This window comes from Hypanus sabinus, chromosome 21 (genome assembly GCF_030144855.1).
Source record: "Hypanus sabinus isolate sHypSab1 chromosome 21, sHypSab1.hap1, whole genome shotgun sequence".
Taxonomy (NCBI): Eukaryota; Metazoa; Chordata; class Chondrichthyes; order Myliobatiformes; family Dasyatidae; genus Hypanus; species Hypanus sabinus.
The window spans coordinates 67,134,644-67,154,474 of NC_082726.1; the positions used below are offsets into that span (position 1 = coordinate 67,134,644).

The window sequence follows — 19,831 nt, forward strand, 5'->3', positions numbered from 1 at the left end:
CTTTCCTCTTACTGGTTTTTCACCTGGCATCTTCCAGCCTTCTCCTACCCACCCTCCCCCCACCTTCTTTATAGGGCCCCTGCCCCCTCCCTTTTCAGTCCTGACGAAGGGTCTCAGCCTGAAACGTTGACTGCTCATTTGCACAGATGCTGCCCGACCTGCTGAGTTCCTCCAGCATGTCGTGCGTGTTGCTTTGACCCCAGCATCTGCAGTATATTTTGTGTTGTGGTGCTGGGGTTGTGGAGGGGCAGGTTAGTGAGTGGAGGTGCTTATCTGCTTTACTACTTGTGAAAAGTAACTATTGTGAGTTTGATGGTCCTGGTTTGGATGCTATATAGCCTCCTTCTTGAAAGGAATGGGGCAAACAGTCCATGGGCAGGGTGGGTGGGATCCTTCATGATCTTACTGGCTCTTCTCCGGCACCTTTCTGTACACATGTCCTTGATGGTGAGTAAGCTGGTGCCAGTGATGCATCAGGCAACTTAACTATCTGTTGTGGAGCCTTCCTGTCTGCCACAGTGCAGTTTCTGAACAATGCAGTGATGTGATAGCTGGAATTCTGTTCATTTGCTTTGTTTCTACTTTCCAATGATTTCACTTCTGACTGATGTCCACTTCCTGCTTTTCTCCCCTCTTATCCACTTGCAATCCCTCTGGTTTAAACCCTCCTCAGCACTTGCAGTACGTTGGTCCCAACTTTATTGAGGAGTATCCTGTCCAATTTGTGCACATTCCCCTGCCCCCAGAGACTGCTTCAAGTCGCTGTTACTGAAACCCAATTTCCCTCGGGATCAATAAAGTATGTCTGTCTGTCTGTCTGTCTGTCTGTCTGTTTGTTATCCAAAGCACTCCTCACTGGTGCCAATCTCCATCTGTATTTTACTGGCTCTCCTCTCCTGATTCCTCCTTGCTACAATGAAACACGGGGAGTAATCCTAACAATGGAAATCTTGAGGAGTGACTTTTTAGCTTCTTTCCTATCTCCTTGGAGTCTGCTCAGTAGGGATAAAGATGCTCGGTGCCCTTTAACAAGCACAGTATAATCAGGAAAATCTGTGTTGCTCTGTCCTTTCCCCTCTCCCAACCTCACTGCTACTTAGCCTAACTTGTTTCTCTCTTTCTCGTTTCTGAGAATGGAACGTTAACTCTCATTCTCTCCCTCTTCCTCTCTTCCCTCTCTCTCCTCTCTCTCTCTCTCTCTCTCTCTCTCTCTCTCTCTCTCTCTCTCTCTCTCTCTCTCTCTCTCTCTCTCTCTCTCTTTCTCTCCTCTCTCTTTCTCTCTCCCTTCTCTCTCTCTCTCGCACTCTCTCACTCCCCCTCCCTCTTTTGCTCCCTCTCTCTCTTTCCTTCTCCCTCTCTCTTCCTCCCTCTCTCTCTCCCTCTCTCTCTGCAGATACTAGCTGAGTTCCTGACATTTTGAACCACTTTTTGTTTATTTTAGATTTCCAGCCTCTGCAACATTTTTGATCTTTTAAGTATTTCTATCGACCCTAGAGGATTCCTTCATGCAGTACAGAGCTTGTTTCCCCATTGCTCTGCATCCCCTCAGCAAACTTGGCAGGAACACACACACAGGGCTCCATCCAAGCCCTGACAGACTGAGAATAGTTGTGTTCCCAGCACTCAGCATGGTATCGAATGCTTCAGTCCACTTGCGTGGCACCATTACCCCAACCCCACCTTCACTGTACCGAGTGGTTTCCTAGAGCTTACAGTAATTGTACGCAAGAATTAAACAGGTAACCTTTTGGAATGATGCTCTTACAATAGAGATGCGTCATGCCCGACGATAGTCTTTCTTGTGCAGCTCATCTGCTCTGGGCATGAAGGTGGCTGCGGAGTCGAAGTATTGAGTGGTAAATCCATTCGCCGTGAGGGCAGGGGAACTGTCCTGAGGCAGCTGGAGGAATTGCTGCCGTGGTTTTCAGTCAGGCCAACAGGTCTGCACAACACCTCTCCTCAAAGTTGATGCTGGCGAGCCTTAAGAAGGCCAGTCTTGTGCGTACTGCTCCAGCTGCTTCAAAGTAAGTGCAGCATATGTGATGTTAGCTTTCACACAATCTCTGAACCTCTTGTCAGTCCCTCCTTGGTTCCTCTTTCCCAGAAATAGCTTGTCATACAGTAAACATGAAATCTGCAGATGCTGGAAATTCAAACAACAACACACACAAAATGCAGGTGGAACACAGCAGGCCAGGCAACATCTATAGGGAGAAGCACTGTCGACATTTCGGGCCGAGACCCTTCGTCTGGACTCATACAGTAGCTGTGTGGGGATTCTGGAGTCTTCCATGCATATGACATATCCTGGCCATTGAAGCTGACTTTCAGGATCACAGCCCTGATGCTTGTGGTCTCCACTCTGTCAAGGACTTACAAGTTTGTGACTCAGTTCTGCAAGCAAATAGCTAGGACTGACTTCAGGCCACGAATGTAGAAGTGTACTAGCTGTCTTGATGTCTTCTGTAAACAGTCCATGTTTCACAACAATAAAGGAGATTGCTAATGATGACACTGTTGTATATCTTGACCTTTGTGGAGAGTTGAATTGATAAGCTTATATAAACTTATAGTGCACAGAAAGAGGCCCCTGAACCCAACTTGTCCATGCTGACTAAGGTGCTAGCCCCAGTTGTCAATATCCATCTAAGCTAAACCTTTCCAATCCATGTCAAAAGCCTCTTTTAGAAATTGTCATTCCATCTGCCTCAACCACCACCTCTGGCAGTTTTTTTTAATATACCACCACCCTCTGCTTGAAGAAAAGTGGAGTAGGTGCATGAAATGCCTTCTTCCATAGATTCTGTCTACAGTTCTTGCTGCTTTATTAAGGCAATCAGCATAATCAAAACCCCAATCTATCCCACTATTATAATACTATTGAATAGTATCAGAGTGCGATAAGACGGACTCTTGTCTAGCAATCTACCTCTTTATAACTTTGCACTTTGTTGTCTGTCTACACTGCACTTTCTCTGTAGTTTATACACTTTATTGTGCATTCATTTGTTGTTATACCTTGTCTCTCTTCCTGCCATCACGGACATTTACACTACACGCTGCATCTGCAAAGCAAACAGCATTATGAAGAACCCCACACACCCCTCACACAAACTCTTCTCCCTCCTGCCATCTGGGAAAAGGCTCCAAAGCAGTCAGGCTTTCACGACCAGACTGTGTAACAGTTTCTTCCCCCAAGCTATCAGGCTCCTCAATACCCGATACCTGGACTGACACCAACTTACTGCCCTATTGTCTTGTTTATTATTTATTGTAATGCCTGCACTGTTTTGTGCACTTTATGCAGTCCTGGGTAGGTCTGTAGTCTAGTGTAGATTTTTTTTCTCTGTGTTGTTTTTTACGTAGTTCAGTCTAGTTTTTTTACTGTGTCATGTAACACCATGGTCCTGAAAAACATTGTCTCATTTTCACTATGTACTGTACCAGCAGATATGGTCGAAATGACAATAAAAGTGTCTTGACTTGACTTGACTTCTACCTCAAGCACTGTGTAATGATGTGATCAGTATGAAGAGTATGCAAGGTAAGAGTTTCGCTGTGTAGATCATAAGACCATAAGATCCAGGAGCAGTTTGCACTGCCATTCCATCATGGCTGATGTATTATCCCTCTCAACCCCATTTTCCTGCATCTTGATACGTGATAAGTATAAACCATTTCTTCAATGCTGGGGGCATAATAGAACTATCCAAAGCTACAAACCTCTGATCCTATACATAGGAGTCTCTATACCAGATAGAACCATAGAACCACAGAACACTACAGCACAGTACAGGCCCTTCAGCCCTCCATGTTGTGCCGACCCATATAATCCTTAAAAAAAGTACTACACCCACACTACCCCATAACCCTCCATTTTTCTTTCTGTCCAAGAGGCTCTCAAATACCCCTAATGTTTTAGCCTCCACCACCATCCCTGGCAAGTCATTCCTAACACTCACAACCCTTTCTGTAAAAAAAAACTTACCCCTGATGTCTCCCCTAAACTTCTCTCCCTTAATTTTGTACGTATGCCCTCTGGTGTTTGTTATTGGTGCCCTGGGAAACAGGTAATGACTATCCACCCTATCTATGCCTCTCATAATCTTGTAGACCTCTATCGAGTCCCCTCTCATTCTTCTACGCTCCAAAGAGAAAAGTCTCTGCTAACCTTGCTTCATATGACTTGTTCTCCAAACCAGGAAACATCCTGGTAGTTCTCCTCTGCACCTTCTCCATTGCTTCCACATCCTTCCTATAATGAGGTGACCAGAATTGAACACAATGGTGATGCAACCAGTCAGAATGGTCTCCATGATACACCTGTAAAAATTTACTAGAATCTCTGATGACATACCAGATCTCCTCAAAAAAACTCATTAAGCAAGTTAGGAGGGCTGGACTTGTGATGGTTCAGGACAGATGCAGGAACTAGCTGGAACATTTCCTCCAATGTGTGACCATCTTGTGGTGTAGCCTGCATTGAATTAAACTGTTTAATTTTTATTTTCTTTGCAGCAGTTAATTACCTGCTTGTATTTGTATACATTTGTAACTACTTACATACCTGTTAACTACTTAGTATGTTTCCCAGTGGTCACAGTATGTACAGAACAAACTATTGTTCAGTGTGTCCCCTAGTGATTACATCTGTATCATTCTGGAAGCTTCTTTTGGTATTGCATTATTTTAATAGAGGCTATCTGATTGATTGATTAATTCTTATCTAAGAATTTGATAGAATGTTTCTTATCTATAGGATATAACAATGATCAACCATGTTGGTCAGCTATCTTTTAGCCTTTTAGTTTTTAATTCCTCTGTTCTTAGCTACTGGACTTTTTCAGATCTACATTTCTGATACATCTCTTTGTTCTATTAGTGCAGTGATGCACTTTCTAAACCTAACTGGCCAGCAGGCTCCAGACTCTGATTAACATAGAACATAGAACAGTACAGCACAGTACTGCCTTTTAGCCCACAGTGGGTTACCAAACTTTTAACCTACTCTAAGATCAACCTAACCCTTCCCTCCTAAATCATCATCATCATCATGTGCCATGTCACCTGACATGGGAAATCTTGGTCTTCCCTCCATCTTTAATTTGATCCTTACCTGTGGGGAAGATCCCCTTCACGCTGTTGTTTTTATTCCTTTTTCTATCCATGATCATGGTTGTTTCTACTGAAGTGGTTTGCCGTTGCCTTCTTCTGGGCAGTGTCTTTACAAGACAGATGGCCCCAGTCATTAACAATACTCTTCAGAGATTGTCTGCCCGGCATCAGTGGTCGTATATCCAGGACTTGTGATATGCACCAGCTACTCATAGCAGCTCCTTCACAATGTTCAAAGCTTCATCTGTTTTCTGTCTTCATCTGTATGCTGTACAGAATACGACTTTGCGATATGTCTTCTCCAGATAGCCATGAAACAAAGTAAACCACGGAGATCAATCAAAGGAAAAACATCAAACTGCCCCACACAAAAAAACAAATCTCACTATCCCCAAACCCACAACCCTCGCTCTCACTCAAATAATTAACAGCTTGCTCCACATAGAAAAACAACAACAAAACCATTAACCTCACACCTCAAACCCCCAACAGACCAGTCGGCAACAAGCCCTCCATTTTTCTATGAAGGGATGGTAGGGATGGGGATGGAGATGGATGACAGTGGTGCTTTGGGCACTCTTCTCAGTTAAGGTCAAGTTCTGGAGGTACTATGTACCCAGATGTTGTGTGTAGACTGGACCATAATTGGGCACTGATAGTCAGTATGCTTTAAATGCTGTGTTCTTACATGAAGAACGGGTAGCTGACAGGGCCTCCCTTTGACTTCTGACCAAGGTGGAACCAGCACAGGATTTTCAGAAGATAAGTCAGAGAACAACTTAGAAAAGAAAATAAATATTTTTACATTATTTTAAGAAAGTCTGACACACCATCATTATTTTTGTCCTATTTTAATTTATGTACAATACATTTTTAGAAGAGCCCAATACATCAGCAGTTATGTGTAAGCTCAGAGTGGAGAAATGGTGATGATGATTTCCTGGATATATGCCAAGGCAAAAACTCCCTGGAAGCAGGAAGTTGGCCGCCGGGAACCAGAACAGGACAGGATGATGATTACCAACACTGGACTTCTCTTCTGCCTTGATGGGTTTAAACAATGACTGACATTGGGAACAGGAACTACCCTGGATTTTACCAGTCTCTGGCATCCTACCTCAGGACCACACAACACTTTTACACTTTGAAGAATGACCCAAAGGAATAGAATCTCTTATTTATTAAATAAAAATTGTCTTTGGCCTTCAAATATATTCAGAATTTTTTTAGATTTCTTTTGATTTAGTCTCTCGCTATGTGTCACAATAATCACTCTAGTGATATTTGTGCTCCTGTAGGGAATTCATCTTCATTCAATCAGGAAATCAGACAGTATGGGATCCAGGGAAACTTGGCTTGTGGATTCAGAAGGCAGCAGGTGGGATTAGCTAGAGAATATTCTGCCTGGAGTTCTGTAAATAATGTTCCACAGGGACCTGTTCTGGGACCCCGCTCTTTGTGCTTTTTATAAATGACTTGAATAGGGAAATGGAAGGGTGGGTTAGTAAGTTTGCAGATGACACGAAGGTTTGTGATGTTGCTGTTAATGTGGAATGTTGTCATAGATTACACTGGAACATTGACAGGATGCAGAGTTGAGCTGGGAAGTGACAGATGGAGTTCAACCTGGAAAAGTGTGAAATGATTCTCTTTGGAAGGTCCATCTTGAAGGCCTAGTACAAGGTTAATGGCAGTATTCTCAACAGTATGGAAGAACAGCGTGATCTCGAGGCCCATGTCTACACATCTCTCAAAGTTGCCACACAGATTAATTGGGTGGTTAAAAAGGACAATGCGTGTTGGCCTTCATAAGTTGGGGGATTGAAGCCTCAAAGTCTGGGTAGAGCACATTTGTAGTATTGTGTTCATCACAGTATAGGAAGGATATAGAAGCTGTAGAGAGGATGCAGATACTTCGCAGGATACTGCCTGGATTAGAGAGCATGTCTTCTGAGGAACGATTGAGCAAGCTAGTGCTTTCTTCTTTAGAGATGTATAAGATTATAAGAGGCATAAATGGAGTAGACAGCCAGTGCCTTCTTCCAGGATGGCAGTCAAAGAAATGTCAAAGGTAGGCTTTGTTATACAGGGAGTGGTGGATGTCAAGAGTGCATTGCCTAAGAGTGGTGGTAGAGGCTGATACATTAGGAACATTTAAAAGACTCTTAAATAGGTACATAAATAATAGAAAATTGGTGGGTTATGGAGGTTGTAGGAGGAAAGGGTTTAATTGAGCTTGAAATAGGTTAAAAGGGTGGCACGACATTGTGGGCAGAAGGGCATTGTTTCAGGTTTTCTCTGTCTGCAGTTTCTACACTGATTTTCCCAACACAGTTGAAAATATTCCCCATTCCACCTGGCCAACACCCAAGGCTGCTATGTTACTGGGTTAGCCTAGCAACCAATTACTTTAGAGAATTCATTTGCACTTATTTCAGTGTGGAGTCCGATAGTTCTTCTTTTTATGCCCTATCACCCCTGCAGGATCATAGGCTACCAATAGTGGACAATAGTATTCTGTAGTTCTTTTTAAGCCCTATGACCCCTGCTAGTGCATAGGCCACCGACAGCAACTTGCCAGAGTCCTCCATCCGGGCCTACCTGGATGACAGAGGGTCGATTGGTCCTGTGGCTTCCACAAACTTGCAGCTTTCACCACATGACCATACATTATCTAGACAAAGATTCTTCCTCTCCCAGGGATGAGGTCTTTAGAGCTTCTGTTGGCATTTCTGTAGCACTGGGTATTTACGGGATGGAGTTACTAGAGCCACGCACAACCCTCCTTCTTTTGCAGCCAAGCTTGGGACTATCCATGGCAGATGGTACGATAGTTCATATTCACAATATGATCTCTTCTACATCAGAACAAAAAACAAATTAAGAGTGTGTGTCCGTTTTTCAGAGTACTGATTCAGTCTTACTGTTGGCTCCCTCATAAATTTCTGTCCACTGCCATTCTGACCTGTAGCTTTCTGCCCTGTCACACCATGGCTCCATATAAGCTTGAGAAAAAGCACCTCATCTTCTGCTTGAAACTGGGCAGAATTCCAGACTAATCACTGAATTCTAAAATTTCAACTAACTCACTAACTTCATTAAGACCATTAATCTCCATCCTGGCACATATCCTACTAGCAATAGAAACGATACACTTTGTCCCACATCTCCATTCAGGGCTCTAAACAGTCCTTCCAGGTGAGGCAACACTTTACCTGCAAATCTGTTGGGGTCATCTGCTATATCTGGTGGTCCCAATGCAGCCTTCTCTACATTGGTGAGACCCAACATAGCTTGGCAGACTGTTTTGTTGAGCAGCTCTGCTCCATTCCGGTGACCTAAACATTTTAGGTCCACTCCCTCTTCCTGTTCCGACTTGTCTGTCCATGACCTCCTTTTCTGCTATGAGGCCACTCTCAGGGTGGAGGAGCAACATCTTCCATTCTGTCTAAATAGCCTCCAACCTGATGGCATGAACATCGATTTCTCCTTCTGGTAATTTTTTTCTTCCCGTTTCACCGCTCTTCTATTCCCCACTCCAGTCTCTTACCTCTTTTCCTCACCTGCCTATCACCTTCTCCAGTGCTCCTCCTCCTTCCCTCTCTCTCGAGGTCAACTCACATCTCCTATCAGACTCCTTCTTCTCCCGCTCTTTCCCTTTTCCACCTGTCACTTCCCAGTTTCTTACTCCCCCCTCCCTTCCCAACCTTTTGGCTTCACCTATCACTTTCTGGTTCTTCCTCCTTCCCCTCCTCCACCTTTTTATTCTGGTATCTTCCCCCTTCCTTTCCAGTCTCAGCCCAAAATGTTCACCGTTCATTCATTTCCATAGATGCTGCCTAACTTGCTAAGTTCCTACAGCATTTAGTGTGTGTTGCTCTGAATTTCCAGCATTTGCAGAATTTCCTGTGTTTAACACTATCTCTATTTCTATCAATAATGACCATTTCATCTGTAAACTGAGTCAGCTTTTCTCTCACTCTGTGTCCTGGAGGTCACGTCCTAGAGCCCTGCATCTTGGTGCTGTAATGGCTCTCTCTTTGTGCTCTGTCTCTCGGTCTTCATGTATTCATGTTCTCTCTCACCAACCATCTTTTCCAAGATGGCAGCACGATGCAGCTTGCAGCGGCCACTCCGGAGCTGATTATCTGTTATTTGTGAAGTGGGGTGCCATGCACAATCATAATCGAACATCAGGAAATCTCCAGGAAGACCTTTTTTGTTGCTGCTGCTGCTGTGAGGTCCGGGTCTCTGCTGGGAAGAACAGGCCCCCAGTCCTTGGGGTTGCGTTGCCGATGGCCGTTGGTGAGGCCGTCTTAATACGCTCGGCAGGGGATGGTGATCAGAAAAGCTGTGCCAGAGGGGATGGTCGGAGGCTCGGAGGTTTGACGGACTCGGAGTCCGCTGCAGTCAGGTCGCTTTCGGTGTGTGCTGCGTCTGCGAGGCTGAGTCGGGCGGCGCCGTGAAGTCCATAGCGGGGGTATTCCCTTCTGCCGCCGGTGTGAGATGGCGAGTCTGTCGGGACCCTGGGGACTTGTGGAAGCTGTGTGGTGATTTCTTTTGAATTTATAGTCCTTTAACATCTTTGGACTATTTTTACTGTGCCCATGGTCTGTTTTTTTATCAATTATGCTATTGTTTGCATTGTCGTAACTAAATGTTGTAACTATATGGTTTTGTGCAGGTCTTGTAGCTTTAGTTTTTGGTCTTGTTTTTGTCTGGTGGATTTGGAGCTCCTTTCTGGGAAAAGCGCTAAGACGGTAGCGCAATATTAATACGCAGCAGCCTCTCTGGACTCTGGATTGGAGATTGCCAAACGTTATGTGGATTTTCTGGTGTAGTCTGTTTTGTCATGTGTTTTTGTGATATCATTCTGGAGGAACGTTGTCACATTTTTTAACTGCATTGCATTTGTGGTTTCTAAATGACAATAAACTGCATCTGAATCTGAATCTGAACTACCTCTATGAATCTATTGACCAGATGACCTCTACAGCTTATCCCCAAAGCAGCTTGTTCCTCACACAACGGTCCTTTCTCTCCCTGTGCCCTCCTTGGCCCTGCTGAGTTCTTTTCAGTATTTTCAGTCTCTGCACACGACATTTCTGAAAGTTCTCATTCAGATTCTGATTCATTTATTTATCGCACGTCATTGAAATTTACAGAGAAATGCATCATTTGCGTTAACAACCCAAGAATGAGCTGCAGGCAGCCCACAAGTATCACCACACATTCCAGTGGCAACAGAGCAGCACCCAAAGCCACTCCTACAAACCTAAAACTAACTAAATCCGTCACAACCTCGACGGAGACCGCAGCTCGGCACCAACTTCATCAGAAAGATGGAAGTAGATGACGCTGTGTACAAATTCTGGGCCAGTAAACACTCCCAAGATATTTATCCTCTTTAAAATTGCTACATAAATCCAAGTAAATATTGTTTTCAGTCTTAGAATCATTTCAACTATATCCAATGCCATCATTTTAAGATTACATTAGTTCAATACTCAATATTTTAGTATTTTCCCCTTCACCATCAGATTTCTGAACGGACAATGAACCCATGAACATTTTCAATTTTTTCCACTACTCATTGAATTGAATTTTTTTTTATAGATTTGTCTTTCTTATTACAATTTATAGTATTTTTATGTATTACACTGTACTGCAGCCACAAAGCAACAAATTTCACAAGCATGGGGTTAGCACAACGCAATTACAGCACCAGGTTCAATTCCCACCAGTTTGTACACTCTCCCCATAACTGCTTGAGTTTCCTGCAGGTGCTCAGCTTCCCTCTCATGATCCTGAAGATGTGTGGGTTAGTTGGTTAATTGGTCACGTGGGTGTAAAGGGCAGCACAGGCTCATTTGGCTGGAAGGGCCTGTTACCACATAAATAAATATTAGATAACTGATGTCCCTTACTCATGTGTCCACCATTAGAAAGTCAAAGTTCAATGAAGAGGCCGATTTACAGTTGAAGTGTCAAGGCTCTATTGTAATGAATCCACGAGAGAACGGGATCAAGTGAGAGGAGAGGTTCATGCATTCAATTTTAAATCATGCACCATTTATATAATTTATATAAGTGTTCATTTATAATGTCAATGATAACATGAAAAATGATAATTTAACAGTGCCATGGTCAACTGATTAAAATTAAACAAGCAGATTTTATCTCTGAGGAAGGTTGGAAATGAAGTGGATTATCTTTTCCAAGGCGTCTGTGACCACAGCACAACCTAGTGGAGAAGCAGAGGTGGACATCCAGAGTGACACAGTTGGGAAGGTAACCGTTCCTCCCGACCGTGTGCTGAAGATACCAAACACAACGTGAATGGAAAAATAGGAATCCATTAATGGTAAACGGTCACAATTTCACAATGGATTCCCAACTGGTAACTTGCCACATTCCACACTCAGAACACACTCTGAATGTTCACCCGCTACGGTTTGAATCAACACCTGTCTGAACAGCAAGGTATTGGAATTATTAATGAATGATGCATCTAATGAGTTAACCAGTCAGAAAGGGTGGTGAAATTCCAGGGCCTTATGCACACAGTCAGGACAGACACTCCAGCGTGGTACTGCTGCAGAGAGTCCAACGCCAGCAGCTATCGTTAGGTAGGAGACTGGGAAGATTTGGTACGTCACCAAAGACTCTGGCAAATTTCTACTGTGGAGAGCATTCTAACTGGTTGTATCACTGTCTGGTATCAGGGAGCCAACGCACTGGATTAGAAACAGCTGCAGAAAGTTGTAAACTCAGTCAATTCCGTCATGGGCACAGACCTCCCCATCATCAAGGACATCTTCAACAGCCAAAGCCTCACGAAGGTGATATCCATCATGAATAGACAATAGACAATAGGTGCAGAAGTAGACCATTCGGCCCCTCGAGTCTGCACCGCCATTCTGAGATCATGGCTGATCATTCACTATCAATACCCAGTCCCTGCCTTGTCCCCATATCCCTTGATTCCCCTATCCATCAGATATCTATCTCGCTCCTTCTTGAAAGCATCCAGAGAATTGGCCTCCACCGTCTTCCGAGGCAGTGCATTCCACACCTCCACAACTCTCTGGGAGAAGAAGCTCTTCCTCAACTCTGTTTTAAATAACTGACCTCTTATTCTCAATCCATGCCCTCTGGTACTGGACTCTCCCAACATCTGGAACATATTTCCTGCCTAAATCCTATCAAATCCTTTAATTATCTTAAATGTTTCAATCAGATCCCCTCTCAATCTCCTCAATTCCAGCGTGTACAAGCCCAATCTCTCCAATCTCTCTGCGTAAGACAGCCCTGCCATCCCAGGAATCAACCTAGTGAATCTACGCTGCGCTTCCTCAATTGCCAGAATGTCCTTCCTTAAACCTGGAGACCAAAACTGTACACAATATTCCAGGTGTGGTCTCACCAGGGCCCTGTACAAATGCAAAAGGACATCCTTGCTCTTGTACTCAATTCCCCTTGTAATAAAGGCCAACATTCCATTTGCCCTCTTCACTGCCTGTTGCACTTGCTCATTCACCTTCATTGACTGATGAACTAGGACTCCTAGGTCTCTTTGCATTTCTCCCTTACCTAACTCTACACCGTTCAGACAATACTCTGCCCTCTTGTTCCTGCTTCCAAAGTGGATAATTTCACATTTATTCACATTGAATGACATCTGCCAAGTATCTGCCCACTCACCCAGCCTATCCAAGTCTCCCTGTATTCTCCTAACGTCCTCTTCGCATGTCACACTGCCACCCAGTTTAGTATCGTCAGCAAACTTGCTGATATAGTTTTCAATGCCCTCATCTAAATCGTTGACATAAATCGTAAAGAGCTGTGGTCCCGATACAGAGCCCTGTGGTAGCCCACAAGCCACCTCCAGCCAGTCCGAGAAACACCCATTCACTGCTACCCTTTGCTTTCTATCTGCCAACCAGTTTTCTATCCATGTTGAAACCCTGCCCCCAATGCCATGAGCTCTGATTTTACTCACCAATCTCCTATGTGGCACCTTATCAAATGCCTTCTGAAAATCTAGGTACACAACATCCACTGGCTTACCCTCGTCTAACATCCTTGTTACACCCTCAAAAAACTCCAACAGATTAGTCAAGCATAATTTGCCCTTGGTAAATCCATGCTGGCTCGGCCTAATCCTATTACTGCCATCAAGATGTGCCACTATTTCGTCCTTAATAATGGACTCAAGCATCTTCCCCACGACTGACGTTAGGCTAACAGGGCGATAGTTCTCTGTTTTCTCCTTCCCTCCCTTCTTGAAAAGTGGGATAACATTAGCCACTCTCCAATCTTCAGGAACTGATCCTGAATCTAAGGAACATTGGAAAATGATTACCAATGCATCCGCAATTTCCTGAGCCACCTCTTTTAGAACCCTCGGATGCAGACCATCTGGACCCGAGGATTTATTAGCCTTCAGTCCTACCAGTCTACTCATCACAGTTTCTTTCCTAATGCCAATCTGTCTCAATTCCTCTGATATCTTATGACCCTGGCCCATCCATACATCTGGGAGATTGCTTGTGTCCTCCCTGGTGAAGACAGATCTAAAGTACGCATTAAATTCTGTTGCCATTTCCCTGTTTCCCATAACAATTTCTCCCAATTCATTCTTCAAGGGACCAACATTGTTCTTAACTATCTTCTTTCTCTTCACATAGCTAAAAAAGCTTTTGCTATCCCCTTTTATATTCCTGGCTAGACTGAGCTCATACCTGATTTTTTCTCTCCGTAGTGCTCTTTTAGTTAAGATCTGCTGTTCCTTAAAACTTTCCCAATCATCTGTATTCCCACTCATCTTAGCCCTGTCATACTTCTTTTTCTTTAATGCTATACAATCTCTGACTTCCTTTGTCAACCACTGTGGCCCCTTCCCCCTCTTTGAAACCTTCCTTCTCATTGGAATGAACTGCATTTGCATCTTTTGTATTATGCCCAAGAATATCTGCCACTGCTGATCCAATGTCTTTCCTGCCAGGGCATCCGCCCATTTAACTTTGGCCAGCTCTTCCCTCATGGCTTCATAGTCTCCTTTATTTAATTGCAACACTGACACCTCTGATCTGCCCTTATCCCTCTTAAATTGTAGATAAAAACTTATCATGTTATGATCACTACTTCCTAATTGCTCCTTTACTTCAAGATCACTTATCAATTCCTGTTCATTACACATCACCAAGTCCAAAACAGCCTCGTTCCTGGTTGGCTCAAGCACAAGCTGTTCCAAAAATACATCCCTTAGACACTCCACAAACTCCCTATCCTGGGGTCCAGCACCTACCTGATTCTCCCAGTTCACCTGCATGTTGAAATCTCCCATACCGACTGCATTACCTTTAGCACATGCCAATGTTAACTCCCTAATCAACTTGTACCCAATATCCACGCTACTGTTTGGGAGCCTGTACACAACACACATTAGGGTCTTTTTACCCTTACTGTTCCTCAGCTCAATCCACACAGACTCTACTTCCCCTGTTCCCAAGTCACCTCTTGATAAGGACTGAATCTCATTCCTCACCAACAGGGCCACCCCACCCCCTCTTCCCATATTTCTGTCTCTACGATCGCACGTATACCCTGGTACACTCAATTCCCAGGCCTGATCCCCTTGCAGCCATGTCTCCGTTATCCCAACAATATCGTAGTTCCCCATTTTCATCTGAGCTTCAAGCTCATCTGTCTTATTTCTGACACTACGCGCATTCAAGTATAGAATTCTTAGCCCATTCCTCCTCTCTTTGCTTAAAACTCTGTCTATTGTACCTAATCCAGCTCCTTGAACTTCCATTGGGCTAATTGCACCTTGAATTTTGATGACCTTCTCAAGATCACCCAAACCTTCTACACATTTAACCCCATGCTCCTCTGACCAACCCTCTGGATCTGGATCCCTGCCCCCTGCACATCTAGTTTAAACCCCCCCAAGCAGCACTGGCAAACATTCCTGCAAGAATGTTAGTACCCCTCCGGTTCAGATGTAGACTGTCCCTTCGAAAAAGATCCCAATGTCCTTGGAACAAAGACCAATTATCCAAAAACCCGAACCCTTCCTTCCTGCACCATGCTCTCAGCCTCGTATTAATGTGCATAATCATTCTATTCTTCGCCTCACTCGCACGTGGCACAGGTAGCAATCCCGAGATTGTCACCCTGGAGGTCCTGCCTTTCAGCTTCACTCCTAACTCCCTGAACTCTCTAAGCAGAACCCCCTCACTCACCTTACCTACATCGTTGGTCCCTACATGGACCACTACATCTGGGTTCATGCCCTCGTTCTCAAGAATAGCCTGCACCCGATCTGAGATGTCCCGGACCCTGGCACTAGGGAGGCAACATACCATCCGAGACTCCCGATCTGCCCCACAAAATCTCCTATCTGCCCCCCTGACTATAGAATCCCCTAAAACTATCGCTCTCTTCTCTTCCCTCCTCCCCTTTCTAGTTGAGGGTTCAACCTCTGTGCCAGAGGCAGGACAACTACAACTCATTCCTGGTAGGTCATCCCCATCAACAGTATCCAGTACGGTATACTTATTGTTAATGGGAATGGCCGCAGGGGTGCTCTGCTCTCTCTGCCTGCTCCCCCTGCCTCTCTGGACTGTCACCCATCTGCCCACTTCTTGGTTTTTTTGGTGTGACTACCTCCTGATAACTCCTATCTATCTCTACCTCTGCCTCCCGAATGATCCGTAGTTCATCCAGCTCCTGCTCCAACTCCCTAACTCGGGCTGATAGGAGCCGCAGCCGGACGCACCTTTTGCAGGTGTGGTCATCAGGGACAACTGTGTTGACCCTGACTTCCCACATACCGCATACGGAGCACACCACTGCTCTGACTGTCTCCCCCATACCTGAACTGGATTAATAGAATAAGTCTAAAAAGCACCTAGCGACCTTACCTTCTTCCCCTCAGTGAGCAATCACACAAGCTTACCGAAGTCCCCTTACGCCGAAGCCCAGGACTCTGCTTCCACGGACTCCGTGAAGGATGCTCACCACCCAGAACATGTGCTCTTCTCATTACTAACATCAGAGAAGGCAGATAGTTAGATAGATAGATATTTTATTGATCCCTAAGGAAATTACAATGTCACCGTAGCACAAGTACACAGATATGCCAATATTAGAAGAACAAAAGAATAAAAAATCAGTTACCACAACAGTCTAACAGGAGGGGGTCATCACTTCCCCGGCTATAGGTTGATTCATTGTAGAGCCTAATGGCCCAGGGTAAGAATGACCTCATATTGAGCTCTTTGCAGCAGCACAATTGTCTTAGTCTATTACTAAAAGAGCTCCTCTGTTCCGCCAAGGTGGCATGCAGAGGGTAAGAAACATTGTCCAGAATTGCCAGGATTTTCCATTCGACCACAGCCTCCAGTGAGTCCAGTTTGACTCCTGTAACGGAGCCAGCCTTTCTAATCAGTATGTTGATGTCATTGCCCAGCACACCACCACGTAGAAGATTGAACTGGCAATAACAGATTGGTAGAACGTGTGATGGAGAGGCCTGCATACTCCGAAGGACCTCAGTCTCCTCAGGAAGTAGAGGCGACTCTGGCCCTTCTTGTACACAGCCTCTGTGTTGGTGCTGAGGTACAGGAGCCTGAAGACTCACACATAACATTTCAGGAACAGTTTCTTCCTCTCCAGCGTCAGATTTCTGAACAATGAACCCATGAACACTACCTCAACTATTTACTTTCTGTTTGCACTATAATACATCTTATTGTAGCTTATGCTATTTTTTTCTGTGTTGCACTGTACTACAACAAGTTTCACTCTGTATGACTGTGATAATAAACCTGAAGCTGATTCTGAGCACTTGGATACAGTGTTGCTCTGGCAACCCCTGCCAGTGGGAATAGTGGTGAGTCACTAGGATTAGCTTGGGAAGCACACTATTTACTAAACGGGGAGAAAGTTCAAAAGTCAGAGGTGCAAAGGGACTTGGGAGTCCTTGTGCAGAATTCCCTAAAGGTTAACTTGCAGATTGAGACAATAGAAAGGACAGCAAATGCAATGTTTGCATTAATTCCGAGAGGACTAGAATGCAACAGCAAGGATGCAATGCTGAGGCTTTATCAGGCATTGGCCAAACCATACTTGGAGTATTGCGAGCAGTTTTGGGCCCCTTATGGCAGGGTGGAGTTACATCTCTACCAAAGGAGGTGTAAGGCACTCTTTCCCTCCACTAACCTGCAGGTCACCCTGGGCAAGGTGTAGCACCAGCTTATTCCCCTGCCCCCGCCCCCCGATCAGGGATACGTGAAGCCATTGGAGCAGATGGTGCACATCACAAGTCCTGGTTATGTGACCACTGACTCCAGGCAGACAATCTCTGAAGAGCATCGATAATGGCTGGGGTCACCCGTCTAGTAAAGACACTGCCCAGAAGAAGGCACTTCTGGAGAAAAATTTGCCAAGAGCAATCACAGTCATGAGACCATGATCATCTGCATCACGTGGCATGGCACGTAATGATGATGATGATCTAAGAAAAGATCCAGATAATGTACACAAGAATTATTCTGGGAATGAAAGGATTAACATAAGAGGAATCTGAGCCTGTACTCAATGGGGTTTAGAAGAATGAGGGGGATCTCACTGAAACCTATTGATCTAGATAGAGTGGATGTGGAGAGGAGTTTTCCTATAGCAGGTACAGCCTCAGAATGTCCATTTAGGACAGAGGTGAGGAGGAACTCCTTTAGACAGAGGGTGGTGAATCTGTGGAATTCATTGCCATCTTCTGCGGTGGCCAAGTTGTGGAGTATATTTAAAGCGTGAAGGTTGATGGATTCTTGATTAGTCATGGTGTCAAGCTCTGGAGGTCCGGCAGCAAAGCTTCTGGTGACTGTCCAGAGGGAGTGTCGATGTTTGAGCATCTCATTAAACTGAGAGCCTCTGGTGTGCATTGGCCATATCAAGCCACAAGCTCAACAGAACGTGGAGTGCATCCTAACCAATATTTATCCTGGAAGCAAACTGGAAAAAAAACAAAGCTGCATTTATATGGTGCCTGTCACTTCTCTTCAGGACACCTAAAATTCTAACATTGCAATCCTCTCTACTGACTCAACCTGCAACTTAACCTTTGTAAAACAACTACATCATGTGTATTAAAACTGTCAACTGTGAGTATATCACCCTCCACCCGGGGGCAAATCAGCATTTCTTCCTTGGAACAGAGGGGCGGGACCTTTTACACACACTCAAGTGACTAAACTGGTTTTGTCCGATAATCTCACTTGAAGCAGTGTAATCTGGTCACCCAAAAACACAGGAGATTCTGCAGATGCTAGAAATCCAGAGAACACATACAAACTGCTGAAGGGACTCAGCAGGTCGGGCAGCATCTCTGGAGAGGAAAACCAGTCGACGTTCTGGGCCTTTATTGAGATTATTTCATCTGTGCTTGTGGGAGCTTGCTTTGCTCTGACTGCCTGTGGAGGCTCCACATTACATTGCTGGCAAGACTACCCGGTGCTGGGGACACGAGCAGAGCTGTAAAAGCACAGGCTCATCTTATGTACCCAGAGATTTCAGCAAAGACAGTTTACATGTTGTTGTACCTGCAGACTCCAGGAGCTTTGATTAAACACTAAACATCAACATTTACTTGTTCTGTGGAATGAAGGATTACAGAGAAGATTGAAAGATCGAGTCAGACAGAGTCACCTTTCAATCGGCCTGTCTATCCTCTCTTCCCGGCCGCATCTCACACAGGCATCCATTATAGCTTAATTATAACAGTATAAGACAAAGAATGTAATAAAAATTATTAAAGTGATAGATGATTCCATTAAAATATTCATTATACGCTGTGTACTGCGCTCTCTTCACACTCACCTCAGTTAATAAAAGCCCTACATCGTTTAGTGTCGAACTGCGTGGATCACATTAGTCTTATTGATGCAGTCCTTACTGCTGATCTGAGATAAAAGCTTCTCCTGGGAACTGCACCATTTGAGGTCACCTTATTAAAAAGAACAAAGTTATATCCTCCAGTAATTGCATTAAGGGTGTTCCTGCTACATTCCCCAACACATTCAAATGTTTTTCATACAGCTTGTGATCATCATAGAACAGTTCAGCACAAGAACAGGCCCTTTGACCCATCTAGTCCATGTCAAACTATTATTCTACTTAATCCCATTGGCCTGCACCCGGATCATAGCCCTCCATTCCTCTCCCATCCATGTACCTATCCAAATTTCTCTTAAATGTTGAAATCAGACCCACATCCACTACTTTCCTTCCACATTCTCACCACGCTCTGAGTGACATGGCTTCTCCTCAGGTTCCCCTTAAGCATTTCACCTTTCACCCTGAACCCATGACCTCTTGTCTCACTGAACCTCAGTGGAAAAATCCTGCTTCCATTTACTCTATCTATACCCTCATAATTATATATACTTCTATAAAATATCCCATTATTTTCCTGTGCTCCAGGGAATAAAGTCCTAACATATTCAACCTTTCCCTATAACTCAGGTCCTCAAGTTTTGGCAACTTCTTTGTAAATTTTCTCTGAACTCTTTCAGTCTTTCTGATGTTCTTCCAGTAGGTAGTTGACCAGAACTGCACTCAGTGATCTTTGCTGTCTGTGATTTGTGTCATTCTCCACCCAGGACCTGCTGTCTTTTCATTGCTACCGTCAGAGAGGAGGTAAGGGAGTCTG

General features: G+C 44.4%; 1 long non-coding RNA gene across 2 annotated transcripts in view; it reads right to left on the reverse strand.

Annotated features, from left to right (window-relative positions):
* LOC132379159 (uncharacterized) overlaps positions 1-19,831 on the reverse strand; it is a 106,096-nt gene that overhangs the window by 63,792 nt on the left and 22,473 nt on the right. Inside the window, exons 2-5 of one of the 2 annotated variants that reach the window (XR_009507322.1) lie at positions 19,000-19,126; positions 16,082-16,170; positions 7,717-7,973; positions 5,117-5,411 (exon numbers count right to left, since the gene is read on the reverse strand). This is a non-coding gene — a long non-coding RNA (uncharacterized LOC132379159). The remainder of the gene's footprint in view (positions 1-5,116; positions 5,412-7,716; positions 7,974-16,081; positions 16,171-18,999; positions 19,127-19,831) is intronic. The other variant, XR_009507323.1, reaches the window with a different exon arrangement.